Source organism: Heterocephalus glaber, unplaced genomic scaffold (genome assembly GCF_053883595.1).
Source record: "Heterocephalus glaber isolate CG9 unplaced genomic scaffold, H.glaber_assembly_v1.0 deba00001479, whole genome shotgun sequence".
NCBI lineage: Eukaryota > Metazoa > Chordata > Mammalia > Rodentia > Bathyergidae > Heterocephalus > Heterocephalus glaber.
The window spans coordinates 18,425,559-18,451,212 of NW_028258316.1; the positions used below are offsets into that span (position 1 = coordinate 18,425,559).

General features: G+C 39.6%; 1 protein-coding gene across 14 annotated transcripts in view; it reads left to right on the forward strand.

Moving 5' to 3' along the window:
• Positions 1–25,654, forward strand: part of Astn2 (astrotactin 2) — a 908,742-nt gene that overhangs the window by 766,946 nt on the left and 116,142 nt on the right. The window lies entirely within an intron of this gene.

Below are 25,654 nucleotides of genomic sequence, written 5' to 3' on the forward strand. Positions count from 1 at the left end.
GCCTTGTACCCCACAAGACTTCTAGGTCTGTGAGACTATCTCCCTCATTCTTTATTCGATGGATAAAGACTATGGATTCTTTATGGAATTCCATGAATTCTTTCCTATCATAGTCTGTCTTAGAGTAAAAGCTTAATGGATAAACATTAAATGAGTGCACTGCATGATGAAAGATGCTGCACTAAACTTATTGAATCCCCACAATAATTCTAAAATGAAGTTACTGTTCATTTTTACAAACGCAGAAACTGAGTCTCTGAAGTAGCCCATTTTGTCACATGCTTCTTAGCATCTTAAAATGTTATGTCCCCATGACACTTAACAGATAAGCCAACCCCCTCACTGTGCAGATGAGAAAATTGAGTCCCTGAGGGCAAGGAACATCCCCTCAGGTTCATGATGAATAACTTGTGATCAGTGCACAGGCAGGGCCTTCTGGGTCCAGCTCAGTTTTGATTCCCTGCACCATTTGCCTCTGGGAATATTGAGGCATGGATTTCTCCACCAACACTGTTCCTGATCTTCATAAACTTCCTGCAATTGACATCGTTTTCTCTGAGTCATGCCATCCTGCCTCCTAAAGCAGAGGTTCTTGGAACATGCCTGGAGTCATCTGAGATGAGATCAAGGAGTTATACTTACCTGAACCTGAATGCCACAAGGAGAACTCAATTACTCTGTCCTGCTGTGGCTTCACCCACCCCAGTGGGAAAAAGTGATAGTGGAGTTCTTTGGAAAAAGAGAATTTGGTTATTAAGAAAGAATGAGGATTAGCTTATAAGAGAACAATTATAGGCCTTGTTGTAATTGCCCTTTAATCCATAATTGCCAGGTTTCTTTCCAGCTCACTTTTAGAGACTGTTAACCCATTGAAAGCCTCAAGCCTAGGTGACATCCATGACACAGCAGAGATTTCCAACACATCAAAGTTCCTTAGGGCCAAGATTCCCAAGGGCTTTTACAGTCACAGAAAATCTGGACAGAACCCTAGAGATCATAGCTCGTTCCCTAATGTCCTCTACATACCCCTCATCTCTCACTCACACAGGTAAGGAATAAGACTTAGAGAAAAGAAGTGATTTGACTGAGGTCATTCAGACTTTGTGAATGTAATTCTGTAGATCCTAGGAGATAGATCAAAAGTTCTAGAATAATTCCTTCCCACTCAAGTGCCAAAAAGGTACAGTGGCTTTGGGTTCACACACTGATTATTTCAGACTCCTGGGAAGCAGGCATCCTTTGGGAGAGTCTCTGTTCTGGGGAGAATTATCCCCAGCAAATGAGAATACCATTTTCAAAGGCTAGACACAAATGGAAACCATATATTCTAATAGGCAAGAAAGTAAATTCTTCTCCATAACCATCCTAAGGGATACTTCCTGTTATATTGGGGAAAGAAAATAGTGTAATCTAACCTATTTCCTTTCTTGAGTTGACTTTCAGATAACTTAATGTGTGAAGGTAGTAACAATACTTGCCTACTTTTGCCCTCAGAAACATCAGGCTGGTTACTCATATCTATTTCCCTCTGCTTAGAATTCTCCATCTTCCTCCCACCCTAGTTGTTTGCATTACCAGTTTCTTTATAGAATTCAGGTCTTAATCCTATCTCTTCTCCACAGAAATGAGATAGATACTTCTTTAACACTCAAACATAATATTGCTTCTGTATCATTTCATATCACATTTCCCAATATTATTACTTGCATGTCACTTAACATTTTTTGAAATTACTTCATTTTTCCACCTGTTTATTTTTTGTTTCTTTACTTTTTTATTTTAAATTAGCTTTTTTGAGGTATATTTAACATGTAAAAATTGCATAGGTTTAATGTATACATCTTGATGTGTTTCATTGTGTGCATACACTCTTTTTACCATCACCACAACCAAGACCAAACACATCCACAAATTTCCTTTTCTTCTTGTTTATGTGTTTGTAATAACATTTATAATATCTATCCTTGTACTCTATAAAAGTGCATATTTCCATACTGCTAACTATAGGTGCTGTATTTTACAGCAAATCTCTAGAACTTATTCATCTTACAAAACAGAAAATTTATACACCATTGAAAGGCAATTCTTCATTTCTCCATCACCTCCACTACTGGGAGCCATGATTCTATTCTTTTAAAAATTTGACTGTTTTAGACTCTTTATGTAATTTGAATTATGCAGTATTGATTCTACTGTGGCTGGCTTATCTCATGTACATAATATGGTTTTGGTTCATCTGCATTGTTGCAAATAGCAGCATTTATTTCTTTTTTAAATTATGTGTTATGTACATACTTTTTTATTCATTTATCTGTTGATGATATTTGGATTTTCCTCTATTTTGACTAATAAGAATAATGCTACAATGTGCATGGGGATGCAGATATCTCTTTAAGATTCTGATTTCAGTTCCAGGATCTCATGCATGCTAGACAAGCACTCTACCACTAAGCTACATGTTAAGTTTGAGGAACCTTTATGCCATTTTCCCTAGTGGCTGCACCATTCTACAATCCCATCAACGGTGTGTACAGATTCTACTGCTCTTGAATGTAAGATCAATATGGAGAAAAATGCCTGCCTCATTCCATACTGTGTTGTTGTGACCAAAATATAAATTATGCTATTATCAGAGGTCATGAAAACAGGTAGTCACATTGCAAGTTAAGAGCAGAAAGGTATCTAATATAAAGAAACCTCAACCAAGGGAAATAACATGTTAAGCACCTACTCCATACCAGGAATTCTGTAAGCATTGTGAGAAGTGCAAAGCTCTTAAAGGAAAAGGGAAGGAAGTCAATAATTATTTATGGCTTAGGCCTAGATGTCCCCCCAAAGCCTCATGGAGTCATAGGTGGGGCTTTTTCAGAGGTGGCTGAATCTAGAGAGTGTGATTGATTCATGGTACAATGCTAGGATTAAAGGTACTACTATTAAGGGTGGGTGATTACTAAATCAGTCCACTGATTGATTTTCCACCACCCTGATCTCAGTAGCCTGGGTACAATAAAAAGGACAGAAAGAGGGTTGTCTTGTCCCCCCTACCCCTTGCTTGCTTTGCTACCTTCTGCCCACCATGAACTGTTTCTCCTATGATGCTTGTCTGCCATGCCACCCTGCCTTGGACCCAGCCAATTATGGACTGAAACCTCTACAAACTGTAGGCTAAGTAAACCTTTCCTCCTTTAACTTTGAGTTAAAGTATTTTGTCTTAGCAATGAGAAACAAACTAAGGCATATTGAGTACTTATATTCTAGGTTATGCTATCTAGTCATCAGAATTGTTCTGAAAAGCAACTATATATTCATTTCACAAATGGGAAAACTAGGACTTAGAAATGTATATTTATACCAACTCCCCATGATAAATATAATTGTTACATACTGCAAACATGTACTGGTAAAAAAGAACACTGAAAAAGAAGAAGCATATAGTCACTTGCTGACAAAGCACATAGTTATTAAGGATTTTGAAACTAATTATTTCTTACTTAGAAGCCCATGCTCTATATCCCTACTCATAATAGCTTTCAAGAAATCCCTGAAGGGAGAAGGATTTTTTTAATGACATAAAGAAGAGAAGAATGTAATAAAAAAACAAATAAAAATTTAGGGGCATATTTTTGATTGGGGACACGAGGGAAATTGTGGCCCTGGGCATTGTTTTCAAGGCAGGAGTCAGATACAACATGGCTCAGAGGGGTCACATCCTGGGCCAGAGGCTGCTGGTCACCATGTTTCATGTATTGTCATCATGAGCTTGATGAATCATGCTATGAGAAGATCAGATCTGCCTGTGCTGCAGCAGCTAAGCATCTCAAGGGAGTATGGGCTTGTGTAGGGGAGATGGCAGATTACAAAAATGAGATCCAATGAGCACGGTCAACTGACTGAACCTAAAGTGACAGAGCAAAATCAAATGTTAGTGAGACTGAACTTTCCAGATATTTCTCACCTACAGTTAGCTACATGGGCCTCTGTTTTGATGATTATGAATTTATATGTAAGGCTGTTTTTTATATGTTCAATTGATACTAGGAGCACCTATTTTCAGATACACTTCTAGCTGACATTGATATTGGTCCTAGGCATTACAGAAATGCCAGAAACAGACCTAACTGTAATTTAAGGTGAAGATTTTTTTCCTCATCTTGTTCTATTTTATTTTCATTTTGATAATCCAAAAATCAGAGTCCAAGCAAGGATTAGGAACAGACAGTTTATTTGATAGCTATGCATTAGGAACAGGTATGAAGGATTATGAACAGTGATACCAAAAGAAGATGCAGGTGTGTGTTCACGATGTTATTACTAGTGTATCAAGTGTATTTCTACTAGAGGGATACAAAGCTGCTTTGGCTCTTTAGGACTATTATTTAGAGTTTGCTATTTCTCATACTTCTGGGCTGTGCTCATCCTTAGGAGCTGACAGAGTTCTTCAGTCATCAGAGAAGGCCTTGGAGCAGAAAGTAGAAAAGCATACCTGGCAAATACTTGAGGTGGGAGGTCTTGGTGTAGCATAGCACAAAATGAATCTGAACTCACCAACTGCCCACTGCAAATGAGGCTTAAATCAGAGGAGGAATGGCAGAAGCCCCTAGGATTCTTTCACATGGTCCTTCAGAAAATAAATATATCAAACAACTGTACATGCCCAGCATATTGCTACATTCATGCAAAATCAGTAGAAAACATAAATATTATCCCATCTTTTTGCAGCACTCAGTTTAGAAAATGAAAAATGGACAGTGGCATGATAGTATGGTAAAAGTGAAATATGACTAAATAGTTGCAGAAATTTACAATGGAAGCATTAGTTTGGTTTGGGAATCTGGTAATCTTAGGGACCTTTATGGAGAAAAGTAGACTTTGACCTCAACCTGGAAGGATGGAAAGGATTTCAGTAGTAGAAAGCAATAAGGAGGAAGTTCAGACAGATGGAAAAGCATGAAGCATAGCATGGAGATGGAAATGAGATGCCTAGAGGAGGACAGTATGAGATAGACCAGAGTTTGTGGTCAAGGGAGGGTCGTGAATGTTAACATACCTGAACTATATTCTTTGGGCAATGGAGTATGATGGGAGGTGTTTATAGCTTAAATTGTGATTAGAATATACCTTCTCATTCTTAGTCAAGAATGACTAGAGACAAGTGAAGTATCATGGGTGGTTTTGGTTTGGAGTACATCCTACTAGACTTGGCTTACTTAGGACCTTGGCAGAAGAACAGAAGATCTAATTTGGACAAGTGGAATCAAGGTAAAGATAGAAAGCAGGTTAGCTTCCTCCAGACATTCTCTGTCTTTGACATCCACACAGAGAATGGCATTAACATTCTACCCCACCATACAGGACAGGTTGATAATTTTTATTAATGTGTGGCCCAGTGAGTTGCTTCAGCCTTCATCCATCAAATCCTGCATCATGCCTTCAACAGCAGCCCACACCCAGTGCCTCAGAAGCCCATATATCATGCCTTGAGGCAGAGAAGCAGATTCCCTTTTATCTCCCTTGCAAAAGCACAGATGTTTGGAATGTCAGTGAATGCACCAAGTCTTCTCTGGGGTTCAGGCACAGCTTCTCCCTGGATGACCTCCTTGGAATCTTTATTCCCATTGCATTCCAGGCAGATAAACTCTTCTTTTTTTCCTCCACTCAAGAGCTGTCTCCATCCCACTCTTTCAAACCCATGTGTCACAGGCAACACATTTGTATAGCCACATCTGCCATGTTTCAGATGCTGAGGCCATTTGCAAGGCAGATATTAATATTAATCAGCATCTAAAAAATGTTGTGTTGTGAAATTCTGATGCATGGCTCACATTCACATCTTCTTTTTGTCATCTGAAGAAGGAAGCCAACATCATGAAGGGCAAAATTCCATGAGCTGTGGGTTGCAGGAGACCTGATTCTGACTGTAAATCCTTGTGTGATTTTGGTATTTCTATTTATGAGCCTTAGTTTCTCTATCTGTAAAATGAGTTGGCTGAATAATCTGTGTGGTTTTTATGTTTTTAAGATTTTAATGTTTTATGTTTTTAATGTTATTCAATATGTATATTATGCTCTCCATTCTTTTGAAATTTGAAATTTCTATAGACATATAACATTCATGTAGAAAAGAGCAATAATCATAAATGTAGACCTTGATGCATTTTATTAAAGTGAATACAATGATATGACCACACTAACAAACCAGATAATACCAGCTTCATAAAGCCTATCCTATTCTTTCATTCAGGTAAAACACGATCTTGAGGTAAAACCCTGTCTTCATTTCTAATTACAAACATGGATTACTTTTTCTTTTCTTCAAACTTTATTCAAAAATCATATAATATGCCTTTTATTGTATCTGGCTTCTTTTGTTCAACATACTGTGAAATTCATTCCTATATTGTTGGGTAGATGTAAGACCTTTATTCCTCTTTTTTCCTCTTTTTTCTTCCTCCTTCTTCCTTTTCCTTCTCCTCTTCCTCTTCTTTTTTATTTCTTTTGAAATTAAAAGTTCTATATTAATTACATAAATGTAACACCTACAAGATTATTGGGGGGGCATTAACCAATTTGTGGATTAAACAAAGCCACCCCACTGAATCACTTCTTTAGCAAATATGTAAAGTTCAAAGGTCTTTGGGAGCAGCTATGAACATTTGATTGTGGAAGATCTTGATCTCTTTCCCTTGTGAGTTTTAGAATCTCCGAGGCTTAAGATCATACTAACATCTAGGAGTACTGCGAATGAGAGAGGATGAAGTGTAATGGGTGTATCTGGTTGAAAGCTGTGGTTTACGCAACCATTACGTCATGGTAGCCATTACCTAAGAATGAAGAATGAAACATAAACTGTAGTGATGGAGACTTGGAAACCTAAGCTTGGTCCTCTTTAGGGAATGAAATTACTCTCTTTTGAAGAACGACAGTGATTTCTATAATGCTTTTTTCTAATGGCTCCTCATCCACCATGACTTTGTATAGAGCCATGAAAAACTCGCGTTTTTCATAGTAACATTATGCGGAAGTAGCAGGAATTACAGGCAAAGAGGACATACTTGGGAGGTCCGATGCAACTTTCCCTTCTCTCGCCACAAACCAAAGGGCGAGAGACTACCTGCAAGAGAGATAATGAGTTTCTCAGCATTGTGTACTGGGGACTGAACTCAGGTCTTTGTGCATGCCAAAGTCACAATCTACCAATAAGTTATATCCCTACTTCTGACCTATTTTGTAGGTCTTCGAGTTTTGCAAGATACAATTAAACAAAATTCAGTCTTTCAATAGAAGGTCACAGTTTTTGAAAGGTCTTTTGGATTTTAACACTATTGTTGGGCATTAAATTCATCCTAAGCAGAGCTGAAATTTCCCTCTAGGTTACAGGGAAGGGTTTTCAATGACCAGTGTCATTTGGGATCCTGGAAAGCAGAGGGTGGATATTTTTGGCATAGTTTATGCCAGTGCCTCATTCTTCATTTGACTCAAGTTTTGGGTGAGGTTTTAGTCTTGTAGTAAGGCTCTGGACTTAAGGCTCGTTTTCCCTCAGGTCACTCTAAATGACAGGAAAAAACAAATACTGATTACCTTTCTATAGGGCGAGATGGAAACAGAGCCTTCATATTCATGTCTACATGGAAGTACAATTGCTCTAAGATTAGAAAAATAAGAAAAAGATACTTGCCATTGAAAGGAAGATCTGCTCCCTCTCAATAGTATCTCCTACTTTAAAAGTGCTTTTTTTGTATTGTTTCATAGTTACAACAGTCTTATAATGTGGAGTGTACTTGGGTTCATCTTCTAGGTATGTAAATGGAATATGAGAAAGAGAAAGGGATTTAACTAAGGACATATAGCTAATAAGAGGTATAGTTGGTACCCAGCTACTAAGGATCCCTCATCTTGTTGCTAACTACCCACTCTGAAAGAATGTGGAATAGTCAGCATCAATTATTTCAACAATCTAGACCCTTATATCATTATCTCTAGTATGTAAGAAAGGGAAAAATAAAATCCAGGGATGGCAACATGTGTGGCCCCAAATCAATTCCATGACCCAGTCAACAACAGAAGCTACCTCAGTTTATCTACCCTAAGTTCACAAGAGGGTCCCTGATACTAACTGACCACATAAAAAGAGTGGTACCCTCATATGGTAGGCTGAGATCTGGATATCTGGAATGGTTTTGCTTTTTAGACATGGCCAGTTGACTTTAGGAAAGTAGGTTCCTTCAGCTGTGAATTGGTGGCCTCTAGCAGATGAGAAGTTGCTGATGAATTAGTAAAATATTTAACTTGAGAACACTACTCTTTTTTAAACTCAAAGTCTCTATCAAAAGTTTATCCATAAATGTTGCATTCTTGAATAATTAGCCAAAGCCCAAAGACTTTCTCGGAGTAATGACTACCATTTACTGGAATACATCTGTATACCAGACACTGTGTTAATGATAACAAATATACTTTATCAAATAATTGTAGTGATTCTGTGAAGTAGAAGTTGTTATTCTCATTTTAAAGAGAAAACATACTCAGGAGAAATCACTCATCTAAGACAGAACTGGGATATGAACCCAGGTCCATCCAGGTTTGTCAGAATCCTTACCCTTTTGGATATGCCAGACTTTGAGTTACTGACTCAGAGACCATAGTCATTGGAAAAGACATTAGATGTTATTCAAGTCAACTTCCTATCAGCTCTGATTTTATGGATATGAAGATTACAGCCCAGAGAAAGAAAAGGATTTTTTTTTTTTATTAAGAGGGAGGTGTTTGCACTCTGAATTGGCTTGAATATGTTGTCAAGGCTATTTCCCTCTGGGATTTTCTGGGTTTAGGAATGAAGTTCACCATTGGTACCAGGCCCTACTAAATCCAGGACCTTGCCTCTAGCATTGTTTTGGTGGCTGGAACATTGAGATCTAGAGTTTCACACCACTCAGATTCCCTGGGAAATTCCTTCTCATGAATGACCCACCCATTCTTCCCCAGCTTTTCTCCTTCCTGAGCGAGACAGAATCCTAGCAACTGAGTTATGTCACATTTCACTTTGTTTGGAGAAGATCAGATTTTCCCTCCTCTTAATTGAGTGATTGAGGCTATGTGAGCTCACAGATCTAATCTTGATTTGTGGGTGGGTTAAATTTGGTTATTGAGACATAATAGGAAGTGATATTTTGGAGAGTTTGGGTTAGAGGGAGGCCTTGTTTGGGGGCAAACAAAGCTTTCTCCCATGAAGATGGGCTTTTCTAGCTGGAATAGTCTACTCAGTGAGTCTCTCTGAGGTAAATTCATATACAGCAAAGGCTGGAGATGCTGGCTTTCCCCCAGGTTATGCGCCTCTCCAGAGGACCTATCTTGCTACCATTTCAGACTCAAGGTTTGTGAACAGGTGTGTTATAGCTGAAGCTCAAGACATATGATTCCTTTTGGTTCCAACTTTAATTAAGCAACTCTCTTTTTGACATTTAGGAAGTTCCTTCTCCTCTCAGGCTCTGTTTGCCCATAAAAAATGGTAGGAATCTATGTCCACCACAGTCTCCTTTTGAATAAAGGCTCCATGTAGTTAAAGATGATTCAGTGTATCCAATGCATGTACTGAATGTCTATAGTGTGCCAAGTGCAGTCAAGTGCTGGAAATTGATTGATGACCAAGAGTAGGCAAACTTTGTCCTCTTAAAACTTAGACTAATAAAGGACACAACTAGTGATTATAAGCACAATGACTCCTAAAAAGGGGGAAACATGGTATTCTATGGTAATAGATAACAAAGAGTTTCAACCTATTGTTGAAAAGCTTTTTTGAAATAAAAATATACTAATGGGAACAAAAGAAACAGATACTTCTGCTTGGTTCATAGAGCAAATCATATTGTTCAAAGTCACCTGAACATCTAGAGAGAACAAGGAGAATTGTATTACTGTATGCTTATTGCAAGGAAGCATCTGCTGGAATGAGGGCCCCTGAGTCTTGTGAGACTGGACCATTGAAAGTTTAAGAGAATTATAACTCTGTATCAAAATATCTGTGCAATTATTTGATTAATATCTACAAGCTTCAGGGGAGCAGGGATTAAGTCTGTGTCACTGAGCCTTGCATTCTTAGACTCCAGTACAGCATCTGGCACAAAGTTAGCACTGAACAAATGTTGTTGGATGAATGAGGTTGACAGGATATGAGATAGGGGCCAGATCACAGAGGGATTAGAAAATAGGCTAAGCTCTTTGGACTTTATCCTGTAGGCAAAGAGGAGCCTTTGAAGCATTTGAGGAGGATCATAAACATGATCAGAGTGGTGCTTTGGAAAGATAACTTTTCTAAACCTTCTGATCAAACTGTGAGCCAACCTGAGTTTCTTGATGGCTCTTTACTCATGCTTCCTTGTGTTTACATAGTTTCATGCACAGAGAAAGTACTTAGGAAGCATTTGTAGCATGAATGAATAGGTGAAGAAACACAGGCACAATAACAACAATACCAGCAATAACAAAAATGGCTAGAGAGGCTGTACCACCACCCCAGAGAGCTAAGGAGGTGAGCCTCACGGGTGCCAGCACAGCCCCCCCCACCCCCCCCAGCTGTGCTGAGCCATTACCTGGATCCACACCACAGAGAGTTGCAAGGGTCATAAAGGACATTGTTCTGAGCTTCAGAAGACAAAGTAGAAGTGAACGGCAGAAAGAGGGCCTCTCTGAGGTCCCTTGATGAAAATTAAAGCCCAATGGGAAAGTGAAGAAAATCTCTGCAATAAAGGCATACCAGACCACTTTAGTTGGAGGAGCAGCGGTGTGGACCAGAGCAGCACAGCTGCAAGCAGATCCCAGCCAGGGCTCCACCCTGACTCCAGAGGGTGGGGCACACTGGTCCAAGCCAAGGGCCTGCCTAGAGAAGAGCTGCACAGGCACACAAGCAACGGCCAGAGGTTCTTTCCAATACCATCAGTAAGTGTGTGAGACCCTAGCCAGAAGCTTGCTCATACAACAGGACCTGGGGTGCACAACCCCCAGCCAATGGCCCTCCCAGACAACAGCTACATAGGGGTCCTAGCCAGTGGCACACCACCCCAAGTGTGCACAGGCCCCAGCCAGAAGCCCACCCAGACAACAGGTCAGCTTAGGAATCCAGAATGCCACCTTTCTAAACCCAGGAATTAGTGTACTGGTGAGCAGCAGGGAAAAGGCAGCTCTGTGGCTTGCTGAGAATTGAAGACCACTGGGTGGGCAAAAAGTTGCCTCAACAAAGGCACAGCAGGCTGCATCTGTTGAAATGAGAAGACACGTAAACAAGTCTCAAAACCAGACTTCCAGATCACCTAAGGCAACCCCAAAGGGAAACGAGATGGAAAAATCTGATACTCAAACACCTGGACTCCCTAAACTGGCAACAAAAGAGGATCTGGAAAAAATGAAATCAGAAATAACTTCTCAGATAATAGCAGAGATTGTAGCCATAGTGCAAGACATGATTAATAAATCTGGAGCAGACACGGATAAAAAAAATAGAGGAGCTGAGGAACATGATTAAATCCCAACATAGGAAACAAATGGAATCTATAAAATAGATGCAAACAGATTTCCAGGAGATTAAGAGCTCCATTGAAAGTTTACGCAGCAGAATGAGCCAATGTGAGCACAGAATTTCAGATATAGAAGATAAAATTGCAATTAGTGACCAGGAAAAGAAACATTTCTTTAAAATAGTAAGGGACCATGAGAAATCAATCCAACAACTTCTAGATGATGCAAAGAAGAATAACATAAGACTAATCAGAGTCAGTAAAGAAACAAGAGAGAGTGCAGATGACATAAAAAAAAAAAAAAACTGTTCACAGAAGTGATGGCAGAAAACTTCCCAAGCAGGGGAAAAGAACTTGGCATACAGATAAGGGAGACATATAGGACTCCAACTAGCCATGATAAAAAAAAAATCTACACGTAGGCATATAATAGTTAAGATTCCAGAAAACCAACAGGAGAACACAATTCTACAAGGAGTTATAGAAAAGAAACAAATCACATACAAAGGAAAGCCCATCAGAATCACAGCAGATTTCTCAATACAAACCCTCAAGGCAAGAAGAGCTGAAGAGTGACATATTTCAAGCTCTAAAGGAAAACAGCCTCCAACCCGGATTAATGTACCCTGGAAAACTATCCTTCAAAACTGATGGAGAAATAAGATACTTTCATGACAAAGAGCACCTTAGGAACTTCATGAATACCAAACCAGCACTCCAAAAAATTTTGGGCAATATCCTAGGAAAAGACAATGAGGATCACAACCCCAAGAAGCCCAGCAGAATGAATCTAAATTAAACGCAAATGAGGAGAATCCAACAAAAAGAAAAAGTCATGACAATGATAAGACAATATATATCAGTTATAACCATCAATGTTAATGGCCTCAATTCACTAATCAAAAGAAATAAACTGGCAGAATGGGTCAAGAAGCAAGATCCAATAACATATTGCATACAAGAAATACACTTAATTTAAAAAGGGTGGAAAACAATACTCCATATGACAAGAACCCCCCAAAAAGCAGGAGTAGCTATCCTCTTTGCAGACCAAGTCGATTTCAACTCAAAATCTGAAACACTTCTGGTCCCAAGAATTTCATATAAGGACCAGTCAACCTGTATGTACAAATCTATTGTGAACATGTGTTTTCATTTCTCTTAAGTAAAAACTTAAGAACTGAACTGTTGGTTCTTAACAGTAATACAAGAAATTTCTATATTGTTTTCCAAAATGGTTTTATCATTTTACATTCACATTAGCAGTATTAGAAAGTTCTAACTGGTTCACACCTAAGCTGACATTTGTTCTTTTAAAACTTTTAACTTAATCTGCCTAATGAGTGTATAATATGATCTTGTTATTGTACTAATTAGTATTTTTCTTATTCTAGAGTTGCACACCTTTCTTGTGCTGTACAGGCTATTTATCATCTTCTTGTGTCTATTTTTAATTGAGTTGTCTATTAATGAGCTGTAAGAGTTCTTTATATATTCTGGTCAAAGGTTATATGTATTATAAATATGTTCTGATTAAGGACTACTTTTCATTTTCTTAACGATGTCTTTTAAAGTTCTAAATTTTGATGGAATCTCATTTATCAATTTTTTTCTTTTATATATCATGTTTTTTGTATCCTAGGAAACCCTTGCCTACCCTAAATTCATGAACATTTTCCCTTATAATTTCTTCTTAAAGTTTTATAGTTTTAGTCTTTCATATTTATGTTCATAGATCCTTTCAAGTTATTTTTATGTATGGAAATAAAGGGCTGAGGTTAATTTTTTACATACAGATACCAGGTGTTCTAGTACAATTTGTTGAAAACATTATCTTTTCTTCTTCTCTTGAGTTGAGTTTATGTTCTATAAAATGTTAATGTTAAATAATCTTTCAAAAATCAGTGGACCATATATGTGTGGTTCTCTTTCTAGATCCTCTGTTTTATTCCATTGATCTATATGTCTTTCCTTATGCCAAACATTGCCTTGATTACTGTAGTTTTAGAGAAAGTGTTAAAATTAGGTAATAAATCTCTTCCAACACTGCTATTTTTTTTCTTTTTACTTTTCCAGGTCCTTTGTACTCCTACATAACGTTTAAATTTCAATATCCAATTCTTCATTTATCGCAAGTGTACATAGACCTGAATTTTTATATATACCTTGTGTTTTCTAATCCTGCTAATTCAAATGCAAATTTTAGGGGCTCCTAGAGATTTCTTAGTATTTTCTCTGTAGATGATCATTTCATCTACATATAAAGATTTTGCTTCTACCTTGCCAATCCTATGCTATTTGTTTACTTTTATGGCCAGATTACTTTGGTTTGGGCCTATGTTTCAAAGTTTAATGGACAGATGAAGAGTAGGCATATCTGACCTTGTTCCCACCTTAGGGAGAAATCATTGTATCTTTTCCATTCATACAAGGTGTTTTTTCTGGAAGTATGGAGTACATGTCTTTGATCTGTTGAGAAGGTTCTGTTCTACTCCTAGTTTCCTGATAGCTTTTACCATGAACATCTATAGAATTTAGTCCAATACTTTTTCTGCAACTACTGATAGGATCATGTGGCTTTTTCCTTTCCTCTGTTAAAATGATGACTTATGGGGGTGGATCTTCCAATGCTGAACCAAACTGCCATCCCTGTAATAAAACCACTTACTACGTACTGCCAGATCTGACTTCTAATAGTTTGTTTTGTTAAACAAATTTTTATGTTCATACTTTTCTATTATCTTTATCCAGTTTTAGCATTACCACAATGTTGATTTGCTAAAATGAGGGGAGAAGTGTTTCTTCTTTTTTCTGCTTTAAATATTTGACATAATTTATCAGTTAAAATGTATCTGATCCTGTTGTTTTCATATAGATAGGTTTTCTAGCTAGGAATATACTTTCTTTAAAAGGTGCTATTCAAATTTTATATTTCTTCCAGAGTCAGTTCCATTAATTTGTCTTCCAAGGTACTTCATAGAAGTTGTCAGATTTATTTCAAAAAAGATTTTTGTAATATGCTTTCTGTATCCTTTTAAATTCTGTAAAAACTGTGGTTAGGTCCTCTAAATCTTGATAATGTAATTTAAAAAAAATGTATAATTGATATTATGTAATAGGAAGAAAAGGTCTAAAAGAGTAGGGGAAGTGGGAGGGGTATGGGAAAGGAAAGAAAGGAAAAGAAAAAATATGAGAAAAGGAAAAAAATGGAAAAAAGTCTTTGTAAATAGGGAAGGGTGGAAGGGGTGAAGGGAGGACAGGGGAATTGGGAAAAAATAAGAACAAAGATACATCATGTAAAGGTACAAGATCCCGATGATGAATGTAAACTGTATTTCATACCTAAAATGTACCAATAATCTTAGTGAAAAATATGTCTACACAAAGAGAGAGAGTGCTCTCCAGTACAGGCTTGGCTATCAGTCAGCCCAAGGTTTGATATCTCAGTTACATAATTTTAATTTTTCTTAATACATATTTGCAATACATAATTTTTACATTCATTGTGGTACAAGTACATAACACATCTTAATTCTTTTTTTCATTCCCTTCCCTTCCCTTTCCTTTCCTCCCCCCTTCTCCATTCTTGGTTCCTCTCTCTTTTGCAAAACATTTATCACCCCGTTCCCTATTATCTTTTATTTTGCTCTTTAATTCTCTATATTTTAGATTTCTCATATAAGAGAAATCATGTGATAAATCAGCTTGTGTGTCTGGTATATTTCACTTAATATTATAGTCTCAAGGTGCCACTATTTTCCTACAAATGACTCATCTATCCTTCTTTATGACAGAGTAGTAATCCATTGAGTATAAATACCACATTTTCTTTATACATTCACCTGTTGATGGAAATATAGCCCATTACCACTGAATATGATACTCAATTTCTTCATTTTGTTTTTGGTTTTAATTTTGCTCTTAACTGTGGATATTAGTATGTGCAACATAATGAGTTCTTAGTAAATATCAACCATCATTATCATCATTATTTTTATTCTTTCTCTCATGAGAAAGATGTGTATTGCTTCCTTCCTTCCTTCTTTCCTTCTGCCAGAATTTCACAGTTTATCCCAGTCTGGTCTTGAACCCATAATCCTCTGCCTCAGCCTCCCAAGTGCTGGGATTACAGGTGTGTGGCACCATGCCCAGCTAACATGTGATTTTCAAGGCAAGCTGCAAAGGAGAATCCACGGACCTTTCCACTATTCTCTATATAAGATATATGCAAGCCTTAGAGCTGCCATAGCTCACATAAATCATCTACCTCAACCCTTTAATTTTATAGTGAGAGAATCAAGCCCTGGAGATAGGAGGGACTGATCTTAGATCCTTCAGGGAGTTAGATGAGCTAGGAGTTAAGCCTGGGGTTTCTGGTTCATTACTCTTCATGTATGGACAGGAAATTATCATGAATTCTAGAAATAGAATGGAGCTATCGGCCTTTGACTTTTCCACCAAATCAAATAAAATTGTTCTTAAGGAGCTGGGATATAGCTTAGTAGTCAAGTATCTGTTACATGCAGAAGCACAAAATAGAAAGAAACTGTTGTTAAGGCTGTGTAGAATGTGGACTCAGCCATTCCATTCCTTTTGCTGTACAGGTAGTTTTGGGTTTCTTTTTCCTTTCCTTTTGCTCCTGCAGGAGAAGAATAGTTAGAAGGATGAGATTAGTAAAGAGAAAGATTGACCTAAGGCTGCTCATGCTATGTTGTCCCCCCAAATTTAAAAGTCCTCTAAGAACTCCTGGGATCAAGGTTTGGAGGAGCCCAGAGATTGTTGTAGATTACAAATTGGCAAGTTAAGAAGACAATAATGGCTGAAGTGAATTGATCACAGTTGCTTTGCCACACAGGGTTTGAGCAAAGACATGCTCAGAGACCATCTTCCTAAACTACTCCTGTTTTGTATAACGCGGGTCCAGGTGCATTTGGATCACACATTATCATCAGCACAGAAATTAAATCAACTGGACCTGGTTTTGGAGCAGATGTAAAAGGAGAAGCGGGATTCAAAGATGATCTCTGCATGGATAGGTATATCTCTTCACTGAGAAGAAAGTCTTGGGAAGAGGAGTTTAATAAGGTAGAAAATCCTGAGTTCACTTTAGGATGTGTTGAATCTGAGGTGCAGTACTTGGAGACATCCAAGTAAATGTGTAGCAAGACAATTGATAATAAGACCAGAGCCAAGGGAGGAGACCTGCCTGGAATAGAATTCTGAGCATTGTCAGATGAGCAGTGAAACAAGACACACATGCCCTTGATAGTCAGCTGACCAAGAGGAAAAACGGCCTTCAACCTTGTCTTCAACAGTGGCAGCAACCAACTACTAGGCAGATGAGCCTAATCCTAAAGACGTCTAAGCTGGAATAACCTGACAGAGCAACCAGAATAGCAAGGGGAGAGAGCAGCTTGGAAGAGAAAACTTCCAGAAGTAGAGAGTGGTCAGAAGATTAAAGATTTGAGAGTCACTTGGGTGAAAAATGGCAGAGCTAAAATTTGAACCAAGGTGTGTGATTCCAGAGGCTCTGCCCTTCCAAAATGATACATTGCCACCCAGCTGTGAGGTAAGCTTGACGGTTAAAAGTCTGTGGTTGCAAAAAGAACCGTCCTGCTTCTGTCCTGGTTTTCTGACTCCCTAGACCCTAAATGCCCTTAGAAAAGACTGAGGCTTAACGGAAGGAAGGTCAACCAGAACTTGAAACTCATTCTGAGAACACTAAAGCTCACATCTGCCAGACTTTCTCCCCACCCCCATCTCTAGGGAAAAGAGTCCAACAAAACTTCAATTCACTTGTAATTGCTCCACTCCCAGAATTAGAAGGATTTTTTTGTTGTTGGTCTCCTTCTAACACCCTCAACTGATGCTTTTATAAAACTGTTATTTTAGGGCTGTTTGGACTTGTTTTCTACATAGCTCTTGTTTTCTATTATTTCTCTCTTTTTCCAGGGTTCAGACTAATTAAAGGAAGTGTAAATCACACCTCGTTTGCACAAAATACCTTTCATGAGGCCTGGAAGCAATTTAACTCCTGTTTGCCAAAGATCTTTAGGAAAAAAAAAATTCCCCTCAGTTTAAAAAAGATTAATTTCTTGGTGCCAAAAAACCCCATTAAGTGCACCTCCCATTTCTGGGATCTTTTATGGTTTTCATGTGAAAATGGCAGCCAGGGAAAAAGAGGGAGGGCTAGGCTGGTTCTGCTATTATGTCTGGCTGTCCTAGGCCACCAGCTTGGCCGCCATGTAGCAAAGAGCGGCTTTGCAACACAGCCTGATCTCTCAGGGCATTCACAGTGACTGGAAAGTCTGTCACTAGCTGCCTTCTGCTACCTTGTTCAACCATTCAACCCCAGATTTAAATCAGCCCTTGCTTGGTGTTCTCTCAGTCATGTGGGTCTCTGAGTTGGGATGAAGCTTACCAGCAAGGCTCTGGACAAGTGGAAAGAGTGACCACCTTGGCCTGTTTCTCACACGCCCCCACTGGAGACTTACTCTTACCTAACATAAGCCCCCTCGCTTTCTCTTTCTCCACTCTACACCTCTGCCTCTTCTGTTCTGTATATGCTTACCTGTGCTCTAAGAATTTATCCCCTGCATTTCATGCTAACATGAAATGCTAATATCCTAAAATATCAATCCATGAAAGGCCCCTAGTTGTCTTCTAAATTTATCACTTTACCAATGGTGAGACCGAGGGCCAGTAAACAGAGTGATTGGTCTGTAGACCTGCACCTATGGCATAGCCAAGCCAAGGCTACACCTCGGGGCCAGACTTAGTTCAAGATCCTTCCCACATTCTCATAGAGATGGCTTTGTAATTGTGCAAATTCAGAAAGCAAGATAGTGAGAAGGAAAATTGTAGGTTTTAGAGAGTTTGTCTTTGCTCTTCTCCTCACATTATACCCTAATGGTAGTTGTATCCACTACTTTCTCATAAAATAAGGAATAGGAAAAAAAGGAGAAGAGCTAGGCTCACCATGGAGTTGGTTGTGGTAGACTGCAGTACAAAGGAACTTTTGTGACATGAATCCTCTATTTGAATGTAACCTCCGCTGATGTTCCTCTGGGTGATGTTGAGAAAGTCCTCCACCTTTCTAGATACCTCTTTCTCTGGTCTGTAAAATAAGCACGCTTAGGATGGTCAGGACAACTGCACGAGCTAGTGTATATAGTTAACCCATAGTAGCAGAGTAATAGTTGGACATCATGGTTTTTCTGGTTGCCTTACTTCTTGACAGTAAATGTGGCCACTTGTTGGCCTCCCCTTCCTCCAAGTGTAGAATTTACTTCCTAAGAAAATAAGTAAATAATAACTCAAAAATATTTGGAACTTATTAAAGCATGAAATTTCCAGGCTGCTTTTCTGCTGATCTGAACCTTCTGTAATTCCTCCAAAGAGGAGAAAGCACTGTGGACAAAAATAACTTTATTCAAGAATGTATTACATACTGTGTTTCCTCAGTCAGTCTTTTTTTCCATTTGAAAACGCAACTTTCTAAAATAAAATGTGCTGGGGCTTGGAGGAGGTTAGAGTTTGAGGAAGGAAAAGCAAGAGTATTGTTTCAGGCATTGTCATGGTAGAGCAGAAAGAACGTAGGCTTTAGAGCCAGACAGCCTGGGTTCAAATCCTGGCTCTGCTTTCTTATTTACACAATCTTAGACACAACTGCCTAGTTTTTGTTTTGTTTTGTTTTGCTTTGCTGACTTCTGATTTCATAATTTCAAAATGATGATAACAGTCATAGCTAGTGATTAAAAATGTTCTCAAAATATGTAGCAGAATGTGTAGCTCATGGTAGATACTCATTCCACAACAAAATTGAGTGAGAAAATGAATTCTAAGGAGAAGATATAAGTAGATCCAGAAAGGACCCTTAGAACCAGAAGCTCAGGGTTTGAGTCCAAGTTCTGACAATGACTGAAACTTACCTTTCTGAGCCTCAATTTCCCAGTCAATGGAACAGAAGTCAATACAGTACCTCTGAGACTCATCCTGTCACCTCAATCCCTTAGCCTTATCCCCAGTCCTTGTCATTGCTCTCCTAGTAATTGTGATAGTTTTCTACGTAGCCTCCTCTCTTGTTACCTCTCTGAGCCACTTTCCACTTTGCAGTCAGAGGGAGGATCCTAAACTCATCTTAATTCTCCTTTGGCTTCAGAATAAGGTCTCCATTTCATAGTGTGGTTCTCCAAAATCTTCAGCATCTCCTTTCTTCACACTCATCTCTTCTCATGTCCTCTGGTCCTGACCTGATCGTCTTTTATTTCTGGCCAATGCAAATTGTAATCCCTTTGCTAAAATGTTGCTTGTTTATCCAAGAGCTTCCACCTCAATCTGCATCCATGTTAGGAGTTTCACCTACAAAGCTCCAAATTACTGGATTTATAATTTAGGTCACATGACTCAAGGTCACCTTGGTCCAAAGTACTCATGTGTAAAATGGGGATATAATCTCTCCACAGGGTCAAAGAAGGCATTAAGTGACATAACTAACATAACTTGCTCAGCACCTAGAATAAAGTGTTTTTAACAGGGTTAGTGCTCCTGTGTCCTCTTTAACTCAGACTCTGCTTTCACAAATGTAGTGCTCATCACACTGGCTCATACCAACATACCCTCGTGGCTTCCTCTTTTAGTGAACTGTTAGTTACTTGAGAGTCTTCATTGTTCTGTCCTTGAGTTCTGATTTCAAATTCCAGCTCCATTAATTTCTTGGTGTGAATTTGGATGAATGAGTGAGCGTCAATGGCCTCACCTGTAAAATGGGAAGGAGGTAACATCTATCTCACAGGTTATTGTTAATGTTAATTAAGAAAGCACACATAAGCTCTTAGAGGGCTTCTAGCACACAGAACTCTGTACCTATTGATGTTATTGTTTCTGTATCCCTAGTTCCAGGCTCAGAGAAGAGACAATGGTTGTTGAAAGGATGAAAGTGCTTCATAAGCAAAGGGAATATGGGATGAGTTTTCTGGTAGTTTTCAAAGGAGAACTGGTAACAGATACAAGGTGAGGCTTGCTTTATGTGATTATGGGATCAAGTCAGGGCACTCTTGATCCCCTGAGCCATACTCTCTCTCTCTCTCTCTCTCTCTCTCTCTCTCTCTCTCTCTCTCTCCCCCTCTCTCTCTTTTGTTTGAGACATGCAAAGGGGGGTGAGAAGGGGAGAATGCCCAAAATGTGCATCGTGGGGCAGGCACAGGCACAGGCACACAGTGAACCAACCACATAGGAGCTGGTAGGGCCATTCTTGCCAATGTGCAGTAATCCTGTCCTGAAGCACTTCCTACATTCCTGCCTCAACCTGGCTGGCATCCTCTTACGCTCTCCCCGAGGTCCCATAAACCAGGAGGGTCATCTTCTCCTCTCCCTGCCCCCTGAGGATCTATATGAATTGTTTTCCTTTGTTGGTCTGATCAGAAGCTCTTATTTTGGCTAAAAACTATGGGCATGGGTGGTAGAACATCCTGAGTTTGAATTCCAGCTCCACTGCTTAACAGATAGGTATTTAGGTCGAATGACTCAATATCCTTGAGCCCCAGTTTCCTTGCCTGTAAAATAGGGATATTAATCCCCATTCACAAGGTTGTCAGGTGGATTGCATGAAACATCACAGGTGGCATGCCAAGTCAATGCCTGACATACGGTCTTCTCACAGGATTAGTCCCCCTTCCTTCCTCTTTTCATTGCCTCCACTTGCATCTGGATGCTGTTCCACACCAGCCTCCTGAACATGGGAAGAGTTCCCTGTAATGAGAGTATTCAAAGTGGGGCCAAATGGTGCCCAAATGTAAAAGGGCGAGGCTCAGTGACCTTTGGGTTCATTGAAATGTACAATTCTGTCACCCTTATAAAATGCTTCCCAGGTCAAGAAGGTCAGTATGAAGACAAGAGTGTGACTTATGTGCTTTTTATTCGCCCTCCCCCTCTCCCCAATATGGGACCACTCAATGTTTTGATGGGGAGATGATTAAGGAAATAGTTTATAGGATCATCTTCAGGTGCCAGCCCACCTGAACTTATACTGGCCTATCTCACACAATCCCTTCTCTATAGAAACAATGTTAGGAAATCCAGTTAGTGATGCTTTCTCACAAGAACCAAGACCAGCTTTGTTTTAGTTAACAAACATTTGCTGATTGCTACTGTGTGTCAAACTAGGAGCTTACTTGGGTCAGGGCATCCATTGCTTTTTCACCAATAATCTGTAGCTCTAGACTACGGAGAACACACACAGACCCTGCCAGCTCTCCATCCTCATAGCTCATTGCTCCTCTCTAGGGACCTTTCACACAGCCACACCAAAGAGCCGTATTCCCTTTTCAATTTTTGGACCTTATCACCCTAATAATTTTTTTTCCTCTCAGTACATTCTAGAATGCTTAAGTCTTTTAAACAGTATGTTTGAATTTTTATAATCATTAACATCACTTTCATTTTAGAAAACAAAGGGGGAAAAAAGCCAAGGAAAGTGATACTGCTGATAGTAAATACATTTGGGTTATGGTAATGTAAAGGTAGAATATGGTGTCTACAAGAAGCAGAAGGAATTGAGTAGAGGACAGGGTAGGACTTGGATGAAAGAAAAAGGGAATGTATTCTAGGTATAAGTACAAAGGTCTGAAGATTGGGACTGTAAGTCATCCACAGGAACCAGTGGAGTTTAGTTGGAGTAGATGCTAAAGGGAATTAGATTGAAATCTAATATATATACAATGTCTTGAATGCTACACTACAGCACTTGACTCTGATCTTGCACCAAGTGAGAAGTTACTGAAGTTTAATGTGCAAAGGAATAACATCATCTGGCCTGTTCTAGAGATAAAAGAACAGAAATATTGCTTCAGTACATTACATCCAATGAAATGAGTTTGCACATTGGCTTGGGTGTCTCCAAAGGGGCAGGTAGTCCATGCTTGGTCTGTAGAAGCAGGCAAACTTTTTAGCACTGGGCTTGACCTCTTGAAAGGAAAAAAAGGGCCATTTTCTTTTTCAAGAGGGAACTCCTTTTTTGTCTTCGCCCTTCCCAAAAGGCTAAGTCCAGGCACCTGTTCGCAAGCACCTTCCACTGGGATCAATGAGCTGTTTATTCTGCTTATCTCTATGCAGGCAGCTTTCTGTTTGCATAGCTGCAATAAGCTTGTCCTGGGGGCTAGAATACAATTGTGATGGGGTTGTGGTGTAGTGGAACCAGAAAAGGAACAAATAGGAGGAGGCCTAGGACCTGGCATGACCCTTAAGTATATTGCTCACTGGTTCTCTAAAAGGGATTCTCCTAGCTCAGAAAGACCTCAAATTCCTCTTTTCTTTCTAATTCAAGAGTTGGAAAATTATGGCCCATGTAGTGGCTGCTTGGTTTGCAGATAAAGTTTTACTGAAACTCAGCCATGTCCTTCCATTTACATATTATCTGTGGCTGCTTTCATGCTACAGTGGCAATGCAGAGTACTAGCAACAAAGACTAGATGGCTTACAAAGCATAAAATGTTTACTGTCTTGTGCTTTACATTAAAAAGTTCCTGACCCTTGATCTAAGCTTTCTCCATCCTTCGAAGAAGTGGAGCTCACATTCACCTTGTGTGGAAAGTTTTCTCTGATAATCCCAGTTCCTGCTGAGTTCTTACTTTATGTGCTACTGTTTTTTAGTACCATACTCATATATATATATTTTTTAAGGTTTCTTTAAGAAAAATGTAGAGCTGTTATGCCGGGACCACATCTTAAACTTTCTGTGAAGGCATGCTCAGCAGTAGTTAGCCAGGTGGAAGCTCATATGTTTTGTAGAGAGAAACCTGATGTGATATTGTTCTCTTACTGACTGGTGCCATGACTTGGGACACGTCCCTTCAACTCTCTGAGTTTCTTTTCTTATCTGTAACTTTGTGTGAACTGCCTGTTGTAATTTTGCAAGATGTACCTGCCTGTGCAGGTTAGTACAAGATCCAAAGAGATAAACTAAGACATGCACAAAAGCAAAAACAAAAACAGAAAGAGTGAGTCTTGTAGTAAGCTGGGATTTAACAGTAATTGAATTATGCTACCTGGTATCTTGCCTTGCCTGTGTGTGTGTGTGTGTGTGTGTGTGTGTGTGTAAATGTACAATTTCTCCCATAGAATTCTGGAGGGGAAAAAGGAAACTGTTATCTATGTCTTTTGTGAAAAAGTGAGTGCAATCTCCCCCTTTTCTAGAAATTCATAAAACATATCATATTAAAGGTGCTGAGATATCCTGTGGGAAAGAAATACGTTTAACTTTATTTAACTCTATATTTAAATTTTTATTTGGCTGTGCCATGAAATAACTATCAGTGCTGCATGGGAGGTAATATTCAGGAAAACTCTTTAGACAAGTCAGACCAAGTGGTCCTTTGGTCCCACTGTACCTACCTGTCATTTGGAGTTTAAATCTATTTGTTCCCAAACTTCAGGGATATTGAGGGTTCTGCTTCCTGGTGTGTGTGTGTGTGTGTGTGTGTGTGTGTGTGTGTGTGTGTGTGTATTCCCTTTCCTCTTATAAGGATACCTTTGATCTTTTTACATTAAATCCACTGCAAACTTTTCAGTCGTCCTCCTGGACCTAGAACCCTTGGGTTTCAACCTCGGTCCCTGTCCCAAAAAGGAAATTGAGGCCTTGGGAAATAATTCCCTGGGGCAGAGCATGAAGTCATCGGGTAAATGTGGATTAGAGATTGTAACTCACTGGAATATAAATTGAGAATAGCTGGTCTGACCAGTGTGTCCTAGCATACGTTTTGCAGGATGATTTCCATGGAGTTCTACAGAAGCCTTCTTCATTTTCTACTCTCGATGCATCTATTGTGTCTTCATGCATTCAATGGCACTCTCGTTCATTCTCAAAAGTGTCTACCTTTAAAATGGTAAATTATCAGAGGTCTACCCATTCCCCTCCTGAGGCCTTGTGAAGAGGAAGAAGCCCATTTCTAGTGCCGTTTGTGGTCCACGCCGCCAATAGAGGGCGCTCCCACACCACAACACTAAGGTGGAAGGATCCGGGAAGGCCCAGGGAGAAGGCTGCCAGCTGACCTTTCTCCAGGCTGTTCTTGGGTTGCCAGAGCAGCGGAGGTGTCAGCTGAGAGCGGTCACAGCCTAGGGAGGAGAAGGGAGGGAGGGAGGGAGGCTGGGGCACCCGAAGGGGAGGAAGAGCTGGCAGGGAAAACACTCAGACACACATTTCCCAGAGACAGAGGCACAGGCAGGCACACAAAATATGCATATCGTACCTACAAACAGCCAACACAACTTACTCTGCACAGACACAGCATCAACTAAGAGATTTTTTTTTTTTAACCGCACAAGTTGCAGAGCCACAACATGAATCCATCACACAGAGACGTACACAATACAGTCATCTCCCACCTAGCTAACAAGGACAATACACAGACATGAACATAAATAAACATGTGTGAGCACCTCACAGAACAGGGACATTCAAACTATGTGGAATATGTGAAAGGCAGATCACAAAGACAAATGGCCACATGCGGGAAGCACATAGACACATACACTGAAACACAACACAAGCACAGAACATGCATTTACCATGCAGCATGGTGAGAGCACACTAAACACAGGTAATGCAGAGTTCTTAACACACCACAGATACCCCAAGAGACATTTCATAGATAAATAACAGAGATACACGGACTCATAAACATAGCATCTCCCTACAGGCATACTATAAAGACACAGGTACCATATGCTTTGTCTATCCACCTGACACAGACGAGCACAAATGATACACTCAATGGCACCCATTCACACAGTGCACTGCACTCACACTCACTGTGGACACAAGTCCACATGCATCAGAAGCTCTTGGAATTCAGTAAATGTTCTATAGGAGAAAAGAGAGGCCAGAAATGGGGATAGAGAAGAGGAAGAGAGTTGTGAAAGGTAGAAAAGGAGATGAAGGATAAAAGAGTAAGGAGCAGGCCCAGTTAGGGGAAACTGGAGTCCAGCTCTGCTAATGCTCAGCTTGGCCTCTTTTTGCCTCTCTCCCATGGTCCCTGTAGCAAAGAGCAAGCTTGTTTCAGGTGGTGCCCTTGAGGAGGCCACACAGACTTAGCCGCTAAAACACGGGCTGATGGTTCCCCAGGGAGTGAGCCACCAGCCCAGGGCCCAGC